General features: G+C 42.5%; 1 pseudogene; it reads right to left on the minus strand.

The window, feature by feature from the left end:
• LOC102485009 (U2 small nuclear ribonucleoprotein B'' pseudogene) overlaps nucleotides 1–11,421 on the minus strand; it is a 12,592-nt pseudogene extending 1,171 nt beyond the window's left edge.

An 11,421-nucleotide genomic window follows, 5' to 3' on the forward strand; every position in this document is an offset into this window, starting at 1 on the left:
AGCCGGCCGGATATTATTGAGTAAGGTAATCATATGGCGCCAGTCATTTTCATATCCTCAGATGATTTATATCCAAAACACCTGGCTTTGCATTCCACTTCCTTCTCCCCTATTCTCTTTGCATCCCATTTCTCCTTCCCCCATTTTCTGCCCCTTAAAAGAATAAACCCGAGGCCAGTTCTGGTCACAACTTCTCCATCAGAGAAGCTGTGCCCACCCGATCCTCACTTTTCTCTACTTGTGTGTTTGTTATTGTGTCTATTTCTAATCCTTCCCCACTCAGAAAAACGTGTTCATGCCAAGCAAGTCCTGGCACTTGATGTCTTGGCGGCTCTGTGTTCTTCTTCTCTTTCCTGACACCTGGCCAAAACTTGAGTCTTCTGATATTTTCTCTCCCTTGTTCACCCTGGCCCATCTCCCATAGGTGGGGCCGGATCTCATATTCTAATCTGCTTTAGTCCTGGCTTGCTCATGTTGATTTTTGGTTTCCTTATTGATTCAAGATTTTTAATCTTGCCACATGTTATTATTTATTTGCTCAAAGTATCAAAGTTGCTTTGAAAGATCAACTGGGTTATTTCCTTTTTAGTTATTTGACTTTTCTTCCCTGACTAAATTGAATAAACCTGGTAAAGATAGCATTTCTAAATATTGCCCACTCACCCGCTACTGTGTAAAAAATAAGTTAATACAGTAATTAATAAATATTCTAATATGAGGGAGAACTAAAGACCATGAGGCTTACCCAGGCCAAGTTCTCCCTGAAGCTGAGCTTAGAATAAGGACAGAATCAGAACTGAGGTTCCTCCCTGGGTCTCAGGAGTGAACTGACAATGTCCCTTGCCATCCTCATCCTTGTCCTTGAACCTAGAACTTTTGAGAGTACTTTCAGTGGGTTAAGTAGGATTCTGAGGAACATCCTTCTGTGTTTATAAGCCCTCTTCTTTCCATTCCATTGGGTCATCTACCCTCTTATGGCCCTACTCCTCAAAGTTCCATGGTTCTTGTCTTCTTCCAGGCCTGTAAATAGAACATAGGAAGCAGTGAATGCTTAGTCCAGTGACAGGCAATCTTTCCAGGATAGTCCACCTCCAGGCAGGCCTCAGACTGCTTGATTTAGTTGTTCTCTGCTTCCTTCTTACTTCTGCTTAGGGTCCAAGCCATCAGGGTCCAAGGGGACTTGGGCTGGGATTTTTTGTTGAATTAAGTGAGGTCTTGTTCATTGTAACCAACCTCCAGAATGCTACACTGAAGCCTCTGGTCTCTACATATAGTCAGTTGGCTTTGCTTTGCTTCAGATTTTATGTAATAGACCCCATCTTAGCTTTAATTATTATTATTAGTATTTTTTTTTTTAGGTTTTTGCCATAGGCCAGAGAGAGACAGAGAGAGGGAAAGTGAGAAATCAGCCTACCCCAAGGGGGATGACTACCCTACAATCCCTTCTCCTGCATTTTCCTCCGTGTGCACATCTGCACACACTCCCAGAGTGATTGTTGAGTCACTGGGTCTGGTACTTGAACTGCATTGTTGGCCATGTGGGATCCAGCTGCCTTGACCACTAGGCCACTGGTTGGCCTATTTTTAAATTAATACATGATAATTATACATATTTGTGGGGATATAATGCTATTTTTCAGTATAAGAATACAATGTGTAATGATTAATGTTATTGCTTTGGGCTGGGAATATTTTTTTTAAATTATTTTATTTAACTTTATTTATAATTTTACCAGAGAGGGACAGAGAGAGCGATAAAGTGAGAAAGTAAACTGCCAGGTCCGGGACTTGAACCATGGTTGGCCTTGTGGGAGTCGAGCACCCTTAACCACCATGCCACCTACCGGCCCCTGGGCTGAGAATATTCTAAATCTTATTTTTTTAGTTGCTTGAACATATAGAGTAAGTCATTAATTATATTCTCCCTGTATTTCATAACACTAGCAATTGTTTCTCTTGGGACCAGCAGATGGTGTTAATGGCTACATTGCTGGACCCTCATGTAGTCAACTGTGGTTTGAGTCCTGGATCTGGTGGCTTAAAACTCAAGCTAGGGACCAGCAGTTGATGTAATGGCTATGTCACTGGACTTCCACGTAGTTGACCGTGGTTCGAGTCCCGGACCCGGTGACTTAAACTCATGCTGGGTGTGTGTGCTTGTGTGTCCAAGATTCTGAGAGGAGAATGGAGGAGAAGGGATTCCTCTAAAAGGCGATTTCTTGCTTTCTGTTTCTCTGTCTCTCTCAGTCTCTCCGGTGAGTGCATGCACCCTATAGAAAATTCTCTCTTAAAGAAAAGAAAAAAAGTTTCTTATTTATTTGTAATTTTATTTCCATTAGTCAGCATCCCTCTACCACCCCGCCCATTTTTTTCAGACTCTAGTAATCATTCTTCACCTCTTTACTTATATGAGGTTGTTCTGTTTGTTATAGAGTGTGCAGTCACGAGAGAGAGAGAGAGAGAGAGAGAGAGAGAGGGTGAGAAATCATTCCCCAGGGAGTTTGGCCATGCTGCAATCCCCTCTCCTCTCCTCTCCTCTCCTCTCAGAGTTTTGGGCATGCATACACATGTGTCTGGCATCTTTTTCAAGATGTTGGGTCCAGGACTTGAACCATGTAGTTGGTCAATGGGATCCAGCCACCCCAACAAACATACCACCGGTTGGCTTAAGGTTATTCTTTTCAATTTCCTTATATGAGGACATGTGGTATTTCTTTTTCTGTGCCTGGCATATTTCATTTGACATAATATTCCCCAAAGTCATCTATTTAACTTCAAATGACAAGTTTGTCTTTTTTTTTTTTTTAAGACAGGTGAACAGTATTCCATTATACATATACACCACTTTTTAAAAATAATCCACTCATCTATTGATGGACATTTAGATTGAGTTCACTTTTTTTTTTTTTTTGTGGTTGTTGTTTCAGCAGTTGGTGTAATGGCTATGTCACTGGACTTCCACGTAGTTGACCACTTAATTCGCAGCTTTAATTTTCAACATTGCTGGATCCACGGAATTACAATATTTTCACATGCCCATTAGCTAAAAATAATTTCTATACAGAACTCAAGAAAAATTGCAAGTTAATACTATAAGAAGTGCATAATATGCACTCCTGTAAAGTGTTTACAAATTGTATCACTTCAAAGAAAAGTTTACATATAATTCTTATAGGTCATTCTACCATTAATCTTCTGATACCAGCAAGATAAGAACTCTCAGTGAACATTTTTTTTTTTCTTTTCTTCTTGGAGAGGTTTTTTGCTATAGGGTACATGCTCACCAGAAAGACAGAGAGAGACAGAGAGACAGAAAGTGAGAAATCAAGAAATCACGCCCCAGGAGGTGATTTAATATATAAATACTGTCTCATGTATTTTCTCTCATATATGATTTCTCACATGTATAGTGATTCATGTGGTCTAAAGGCTTTTCTATACTTACTACGCTATCGGGTTTTTCTCCATTACGCATTCTAGTCTTTGCTAAAAGCCTTCCCACATTCATTACATTTATAAGGCTTTTCCCCAGCATGAATTCTCTGATGTACAGTAAAGTTTGAACTACAGCTGAAGGTCTTCCCACACTTACTACATTCATAAGGTTTCTCTCCAGTATGAATTCTGTGATGTTGAAGCAAGGATGACTGCGACTGAAGGCTTTCCCACATAGATTGCATTCATAAGGTTTCAATCTAATGTGATTTCTCAAATGCATATTCAGTGATTCAGGATGGTTGAAGGATTTCCTGCATTTCTGACATTCAGAGAGCTTTTCTTCTGTATGAATACTCTGATGTTGAGTGAGAAATGAGAGACTACTGAAGAGTTTCAGACATTTGTTACATTCCTCTTGTTTCTCTTCAGTATGAATTCTTTGACGTGGAAAAAGGTACAAAAAGCTTTCCCACATTCGCTACATTCATAAGATTTCTCTCCAGCATGAATTTTTTGAAGATGAATGAGAGATGACCTATGAATGAAAGCCTTCCCACGTATCTAACTCTCAAAAGTTTTTGAGCGTGAATTCTCAGGTGTTCAAAGAGATGTGAACCATGACTAAAAGACTTTCCACAGTCCATGCATTCATACAGTTTCTCTCCAGTGTGAGCCCTTTGATGATTAGTAAGTGATGAAACACGGTGGCCTGCCCACTTTCAACACATTTGTAAGGTTTCTCTCCACTATGGCTTAGCTGACCTCGAGTAAGGGATGAGCATGGCTAAAAGTCTTCCCACATTCACGACACGCATAGGGTTTCTTTCCTGTATGAATTTTCCAGGGGCGATTAGGGATTGATTGTTTGTCAAAGGCTTTCCCACATTCACTACATATATAGATTTTCTCTCGATTACAAGTCTGGTAAAGGGTAAGAGAGTTGCTCTGGCTGAAGGCCATTAGAATTCAAAAGTTTCTTTTCGTCATTGATCTTCCGGTTCTTTATAACTGAACTTTTTTGGCAAGCTCTTCTTCAATGTATCTTATTTATGTGATTCCCCCTTTGCAGAAATTCTCTGTGGTTCAGAAAAAAGTAGGATTTAAATGCAAAATGCTTTAAACTGTATCTATAAGCACTTTCACCTTTCAGGCTTTCTCTGAAGGTGAAGGTCACTGGTCTGAAATGTTCTACCTGACTTCCAAACTTACCCTTCTCTATATATTCCCCAAATTTGAAAAGTCATAATTTTGTTTTACCATTTCTCCTTTTATTACCATTTGAAGTGAGTCTTTGTCATATTCTCCTTTGCTGATAATTCCTTGTTTTCTCATCTTGATTCTCCATCTTTTAACAGCTTTTTCTCCACCATCCAGGGCTCTTTTCCATCCTCCAGTGAAGTGATCACATGTGGCTTGGTTATGGAAAGGTCTGCTCAAGAGACTGGGTTCTTATCATCTGGACCATCGCATCCTTGTATAAATCCCTCTGGGCAGAAGCTAGCCATCCTCTTCATGAGAGAAGTCTCTAGTCGCATCACGAAATGTCACCTTTGGTAGGTATTGGGGAAATAATTAAAAACTAAATCTGCTAATGTAGAAAATTGTTTCAAATGTAGAAAAAGAAGAAGACAGTTTTGAATAATACTATAATGGACTTCGCAGACAATAATGAGTCTGAGACATTACTTTGCAATTTCCTATCGGCAACACAATCCTCTTTCCAGGCTCTTGTCTTATAGATGGGCAGTGTCCTGACACGCCAGGCCACTGGTGAGCCGGCAATGGCCGCAGCCCTCCAGGAACTGCCCTGCCTCGAGTCCCCTCAGATTTCCGAAGTCTGCCACTAGGCTTGGCACCTCTCATTGTAGTTTTGATTTTCATTTCCCTAATGATTAGTGGTGTTGAGCAATTTTTTTTTTTAATATTGTATGTCTTATTTTGAGAATGGTTATTCAGGTAATTTGCCTTTTTTTTTTTTGTCCCTGCTTGGTTGTTTTAGTTCCTTATGTGTTCTGGTTATTGGTTCCTTTTCAGATGTATCATATGCAAATGTTTTCTCTTCACTTCTTTTATTATTCATTTGCTGTGCAGAAGCTTTTCAGTTTGATATAATACCATGTGTTTAGTTTTACTTTTGTTGCCTGGGATTTTGAGGTTTTATTCAAGAATCTCTGCCTGGGGCCAGCAGGTGACATGGTGGTTAAGGGCACTGGACTCCCACATGGCTGACCATGGTTGGAGTCCCAAACCTGGAGGTTTGCTCCCTCACTTCCTCTCTCTCTCTGTCCCTCTCTGGTCAAATTAAAAGAAAGAAAGAAAGAAAGAAAGAAAGAAAGAAAGAAAGAAAGAAAGAAAGAAAGAAAGAAAGAAAGAAAAAAGAAAGAAAAATTAAATAAAGTTCAATAAAATATTTTTTTAAAAAAATAATTCTTTGCCAATATAAATGCTCTGAAGTGTTTCCCCTACTATTTTTCCCTAGTAACTGCTTAATTTCAGGTTTTATGTTGAAGTTTTTAATTCATTTGGAGTTGATTTTTGTATGTAATAAGAGAGATTTTTAAAATCAATTTAGAGGTTGGCCCTGTGGCCTGGGTCAGCAATTCTTAACCTTTTTGGCACCAAGGGCTGGTTTTGTGGAAGACACTTTTTCCACGTACTAGAGGGTGGGAGTGAGGATTCTGACTTAAAGCCTGACATCTGCTGCAGCTGTTCAACTCAAGTACATCAACTTACCTACCACTGGAAAGCCTGCTGCCAGGCCAGCTTAATAGTCACTTGCCACTGTCTGACAGGGTTTTTAATATGAACCTGCAAGCAATTGATTTATTATGGTCTCTGTACAGTCAAACCTCTCTGTAAATGTTAATCAGTATTTGTAGCCATTCCCCCACTACTAGCATCACTGCCTCAGCTCCACCTCAGATTATCAAGTATTAGATTCTCATAGTATTAGATTGTGCAACCTAGATCCCTCAAATGTGAATGTGCAGTTCACAGTAGGGTTCCTGCTCCTATGAGAGTCTAATACCACTGCTGATCTGACAGAAGACAGAGCTCAAGCTGTAATGCAAGCAATGGGAAGTGACTGAATACAGAGGAAGCTTCTCCCACTTGCCTATTTCTCACCTCCTGCTGTGCAGCCTGATGCCAGGGGTTAGGGATGCCTGGCCTAGTAGGTAAGGGAGCTGGATACCATATGGCTGATGGCAGTTTGAATCCCAGCCCTGCTGGATTGAAAGGCACACCAGTTGCGTGTGTGTGTGTGTGTGTGTGTGTGCACAAGTTCAAAATCCTGACAGAATGTAGAAATAAAGAAGAGGTTGTGGCATGACCATGCCCCACTGGGGGAAGGTGTTTTCTTTCTGTCTCTGGTGAGCAGATATGCCTCCTGGCAATAAAATAAATAAATAAACAAATTTAGACATTTCTCATTTCAAACTAGTTTGACTTTCAGAGCTTGGAGTGCCCTGACTTTCCGTTCAGACCATCTGTGAACCAAACACACAACTGTATTCACAATCTGCTGGGCCTGAGGGGTGCTGGCGACAGTCTTGGTTAACAGGCAGCATGACACTTACGGCAGCAGCACAGAGCCTCATCTTCTTTGGTTATGTTTGCAGAGTTTTTGCTGATCTTCTCTAAAAACGGAATAAAACAAGCTGTATTTGGTTTTGTATAACATAACATCGATACTTAGCCTCCATTTCATCAAGGATTGGAGAAGTTATGGAATCATTTCTAGACACAGACTTCTGCTTGGACTAGTGTGTTGGCTTCATTGAGTGGAGGGGACCACACTGGAGAGAAATGGCTGCTGAGGCTTTGGGTTGCTTCATGGAGTTTATCAGATGACTTTCTCCCCTCTCTTACAGAACAAATGGGGAGAAACTAAAGGCTTTAATTTTAAGAGATCAGAAGTTTTTTTTTTTTTTTTTTCCTTTGAGAAAACTATTTTTGGGGCCAGCTGGGTGGCGCAGTGGTAATGCACTGTTTAAGTGAAGCTGTATCGACATGAAAGACTGAGGCTTTGACTCCCCAGTCAATTTGTAGATGAATGAGCCCATGATCCAGGCTGGCTAGGAAGGCTGGGGTGAATCATGGTGTGAGATGCTATTGAGGTACTTGTCTCAGTTTCTCTCTTCCTCTCTCTAACTCTCTGCCTCTCATTCTCATAAAAAAAAAAAAAAAGAAAGAAAAGAAAAAGAAAAACTTAAAGAAAAGGTCCATGAGGTGGTATAGGGTTAAGGAGGCTGGATTCTGTATGGTTGACTGCACAGTTTGGGTCCTGGACCCTGAGGCTTGAAACTCATGCCAGGTGGGAATCAGCAGATGGCATAGTAGTTACATCACTGAACTCCCACATGGCTGACTGTGGTTCAAGTCCTGGACCCGGTGGCTTTAAACTCATGCTGAGAGTGTGTGTGTGCGTACACGAGATCCTGGGAGGAGAACGGAGAAAGGATCGCATCATGGCCATTCTTCCAGGGGATGATTTCACTTTCCACTCATTGTCTCAGTCTCTCTCTCTCTGGTGAGCTCATGCGCTCTAAGGCGAAAACCTCTCAAGGAAAAACAAACAAACAAACAAACAAACAAACAAACAATAAAACCAAACTCATGCCAGGTGTGTGTGCATGAGTGCTCAGGATCCTCAAAGGAAATGGAGGAGAAGGGATTATAGCGTGGCCATCTCACAAGGAGGTTATTTCTTACTTTCCCGCTCTTGGTGTCTCTGGTGAGTGCCTGCACCCTATAGCAAACAACAACAACTACAAAAGAAGATACTTTTGGACATGAGCATGCTACATCTCCAGTACGGCGGACTCAGACTTTGTGTGCCTTAGTTAACCTGGAGGAATTAGCCAGAATTCCTTCAGGACCACCCTGTGTATACCTGGGCTGAGATGAGACCAGGTGGGCTGTCTCCACTACAGGGATGCCACAAACTCCTGGCTTCTGTCGTCTCGCCAGTGTCCTCCTTGGCCGTGCAAGCATTGCCTTTTCAGTGTGTATTTCCTAGCATGCCAGTGTGCCAGTGAATTTCAGGAGGGCATTGCTGTTTGATACATGTTCACTGCTTTTGCAGGTCTTTCCATCTCACCCCTCAGCCAGGCATGTGTCACCCCACCACTGAGCCCTAACCTTGGCCTGGGGGTCCAGAAACAGAAAGACTGACTCCAGTGCTGGCTGCCGTTGGGACTTTACAGGACCGGTGAGGACAGTGTGTCCTGCTCTCCACCCTGACATTTAAGCTCACTCTACAATAGCCCCCACAAAGATCAGGACAAGTGAGGACCTCGCGTGTGGCTGTATTGGTCTCGAAAGTCCAGCTAGGGACTTAAGTGTGCTGCTCCCCTTCTTACCACACCTGACAAGTAACACAAAGCACCTGGTCAGAGTGAGTGAGCATAACCCACCTCCACCTTGGGGTGCTGCAGATCCAAGGCAGCAACTGCAGGTGTGGCCTCGGCCCCAAACGCTCACAGAGGGGAGGGCCAGCAGGCCTTTGGGAGCCTAACAATCCTGAGCTCTGGTCCTATGTCCCATAAGAGTCAACAAAGATCAGTACGTTAGTGCCATTCTGTTGTGATCCGGCTTCTACCAATGGGAACGATTAACTTACAAGCCCCTTCCCTGTCCCTTCCGATACTACAAAATTGGAGGCAGGAGGGATGGGAAGTGTACTGTTGGGAGAGGCATCCACCATGGGCCTTGAGCTCCCCTGCAAGTTCTTTCTGGGCATGTCAAGAATACAAGGCCCTGGGAACCAGCAGTTAGCGTAATGGCTATGTCGCTGGACTCCCACGTAGTCGACCGCAGTTCGTGTCCCGGACCCGGTGGCTTAAAACTCATGCCGGGCACGTGTGCGTGCATGCCCAAGATCCTGAGAGGAGAATGGAGGAGAAGGGATTGCAGCGTGACCATCCCCCCTGGGGGGTGATTTCTCGCTTTCTGTCTTTATGTCTCTCTCTGTCTGTCTGGCGAGCGCACGCGCCCTACAGTGAAAACCCCCCGCCCTACAGGGAAAAATCTTCAAAAAAAAAAAAAAAAAAAAAAAAAAAGAATACAAAGCCCTGCCTGATCTTTGCCAGACCATTTCTCACCACAGTACTGAGCAACCTTAAGGTATAAGGTACTGAACCCCTTTGGAAGAGAAGTCGACAGCTTCCCTGTACGTGAGTTCCCAGGGCTCAGTGTTCCTTGACTGCAACACGAGCCCACTGCCTGCAAAGCATCCGCTTGAGCTAGGAGTCACCATCTGGGATATAGGGACCCGGGGGAACTCTCACAATCACAACACTCGTGCTGCTATCTGTGCCCTGAGTGACAGTCTTTTTGTCTCTGATGCAGGGTTCTCCTGTCTTCTGCCAGCACCCATAAAACAGCAACAAGACCTTTTGCATATGGGTTCAGTTGCGTGACTACTGTGCTGCCACCTAGACCCATTAAGCTTAATCTCTCTATTTAAAATAATTATTTAATTTAATTTATTATTATTGTTTTTAATTTTTTAATTTTTCTTTTTTTGTGGAGAGGTTTTTGCTATAGGGCGCATGCGCTCGCCAGACAGACAGAGAGAGACATAGAGACAGAAAGTGAGAAATCACCCACCAGGGGGGATGGCCACGCCGCAATCCCTTCTCCTCCATTCTCCTCTTGGGATCTTAGGCACGCACGCACATGCGCCCGGCGTGAGATTTAAACCACTGGGTCCAGGACACGAACCGCGGTCGACTACGTGGGAGTCCAGCGACATAGCCATTATGCTAACTGCTGGTTCCCTATTGTTTTTAAATTTGACCAGAGAGAGAGGCAGAGAGAGAGAGAGAGAGAGAGAGGGAAAGTGAGAAAGCAAGCCACCAGGTCTGGGACTTGAACTGACCATAGTCAATTTTGTGGGAGTCCAGAGCCCCAACCACCACACCACCTGCTGGCCCCATTAAGCTTAATATTTAACCTTGGTCCAAGGAACTGGATTTTGCCAGGGTGGAGTGGGGGTGGGGAGGAGGGAGGTGGCGCAGAAGCCATGGCCATCCTCTGCTCTTCTTTCCACCACAGCCCTCCACGTCTCGTTATTCTTTTTTATTTTTCAAAGAATACAAATAAAATTTATTGTACAAAATTAAGGCATTCATATTCAGTGAAGGCACTCATTATTCACTAAGGCTAAAGACTAATTTTTTTTAAGTCCTTCACTAACATTTCACTTTCCTTTCCTCTCTATCTCCAACTATTAAAATGGCTTGACCAAATGTTATCAAAATAAACACCATAAATAACACCAAATCCTTTTTACATGACTCTTTCAAAGGTGATTTCTTGGCACAGGTGATCTTCATGGCATGCAATGCTGTGATCTTTCATCTTTGCAAAGCATCTCTGGCAGTTCCAGCCTGCCCACTGTATTCAAATTCAACAAAAGCAATATCATGCCTCCCAAGTACCAAATGTACTTCCTTGAAATCAAGGAACTGAATAAATAGCATGGATAACATTCATCTCATTAATCTCTTCTGGTAAGGTATTAAGGAACAAAATATAGTTTGGAGGGTAATCAGGAACCTGAGGATTTGGTATTGAAATTCATTGGGTCTTAGATGAATTTGGTGTTCCCTGGCCAGGTTTTTTTTTGTTTGCGGTTTTTGCAATCTGTTCCACAATTTTGGCTTTTTTCTTTTCTTTGTCAGCAAAAGTGCCACACATCATAGACATTATATCAGAGGCTGTTTTTGCATACTCGATTTGCATTGGCTTACCATGAAAAGGAAATCCTTGTACCTGTCTCAAAGCATTCGTGGATGAGCTCAGTTCCTTAAATGTAACAAAGGCCTGCTGCCTCATCTTCATAGTCTTTAAAGCCGCCGTATCTACCACATGGCCAAAAAGAGAAAAAAGGGCATACAGGGATCTCTTCCATTCTTCTTTTTTAATTTTGTCATTCATATTATTGATATATAGTGTATGACTTGGTAGGATACCCAT

This window comes from Tupaia chinensis, unplaced genomic scaffold (assembly GCF_000334495.1).
Source record: "Tupaia chinensis unplaced genomic scaffold, TupChi_1.0 Scaffold000279_1, whole genome shotgun sequence".
NCBI lineage: Eukaryota > Metazoa > Chordata > Mammalia > Scandentia > Tupaiidae > Tupaia > Tupaia belangeri.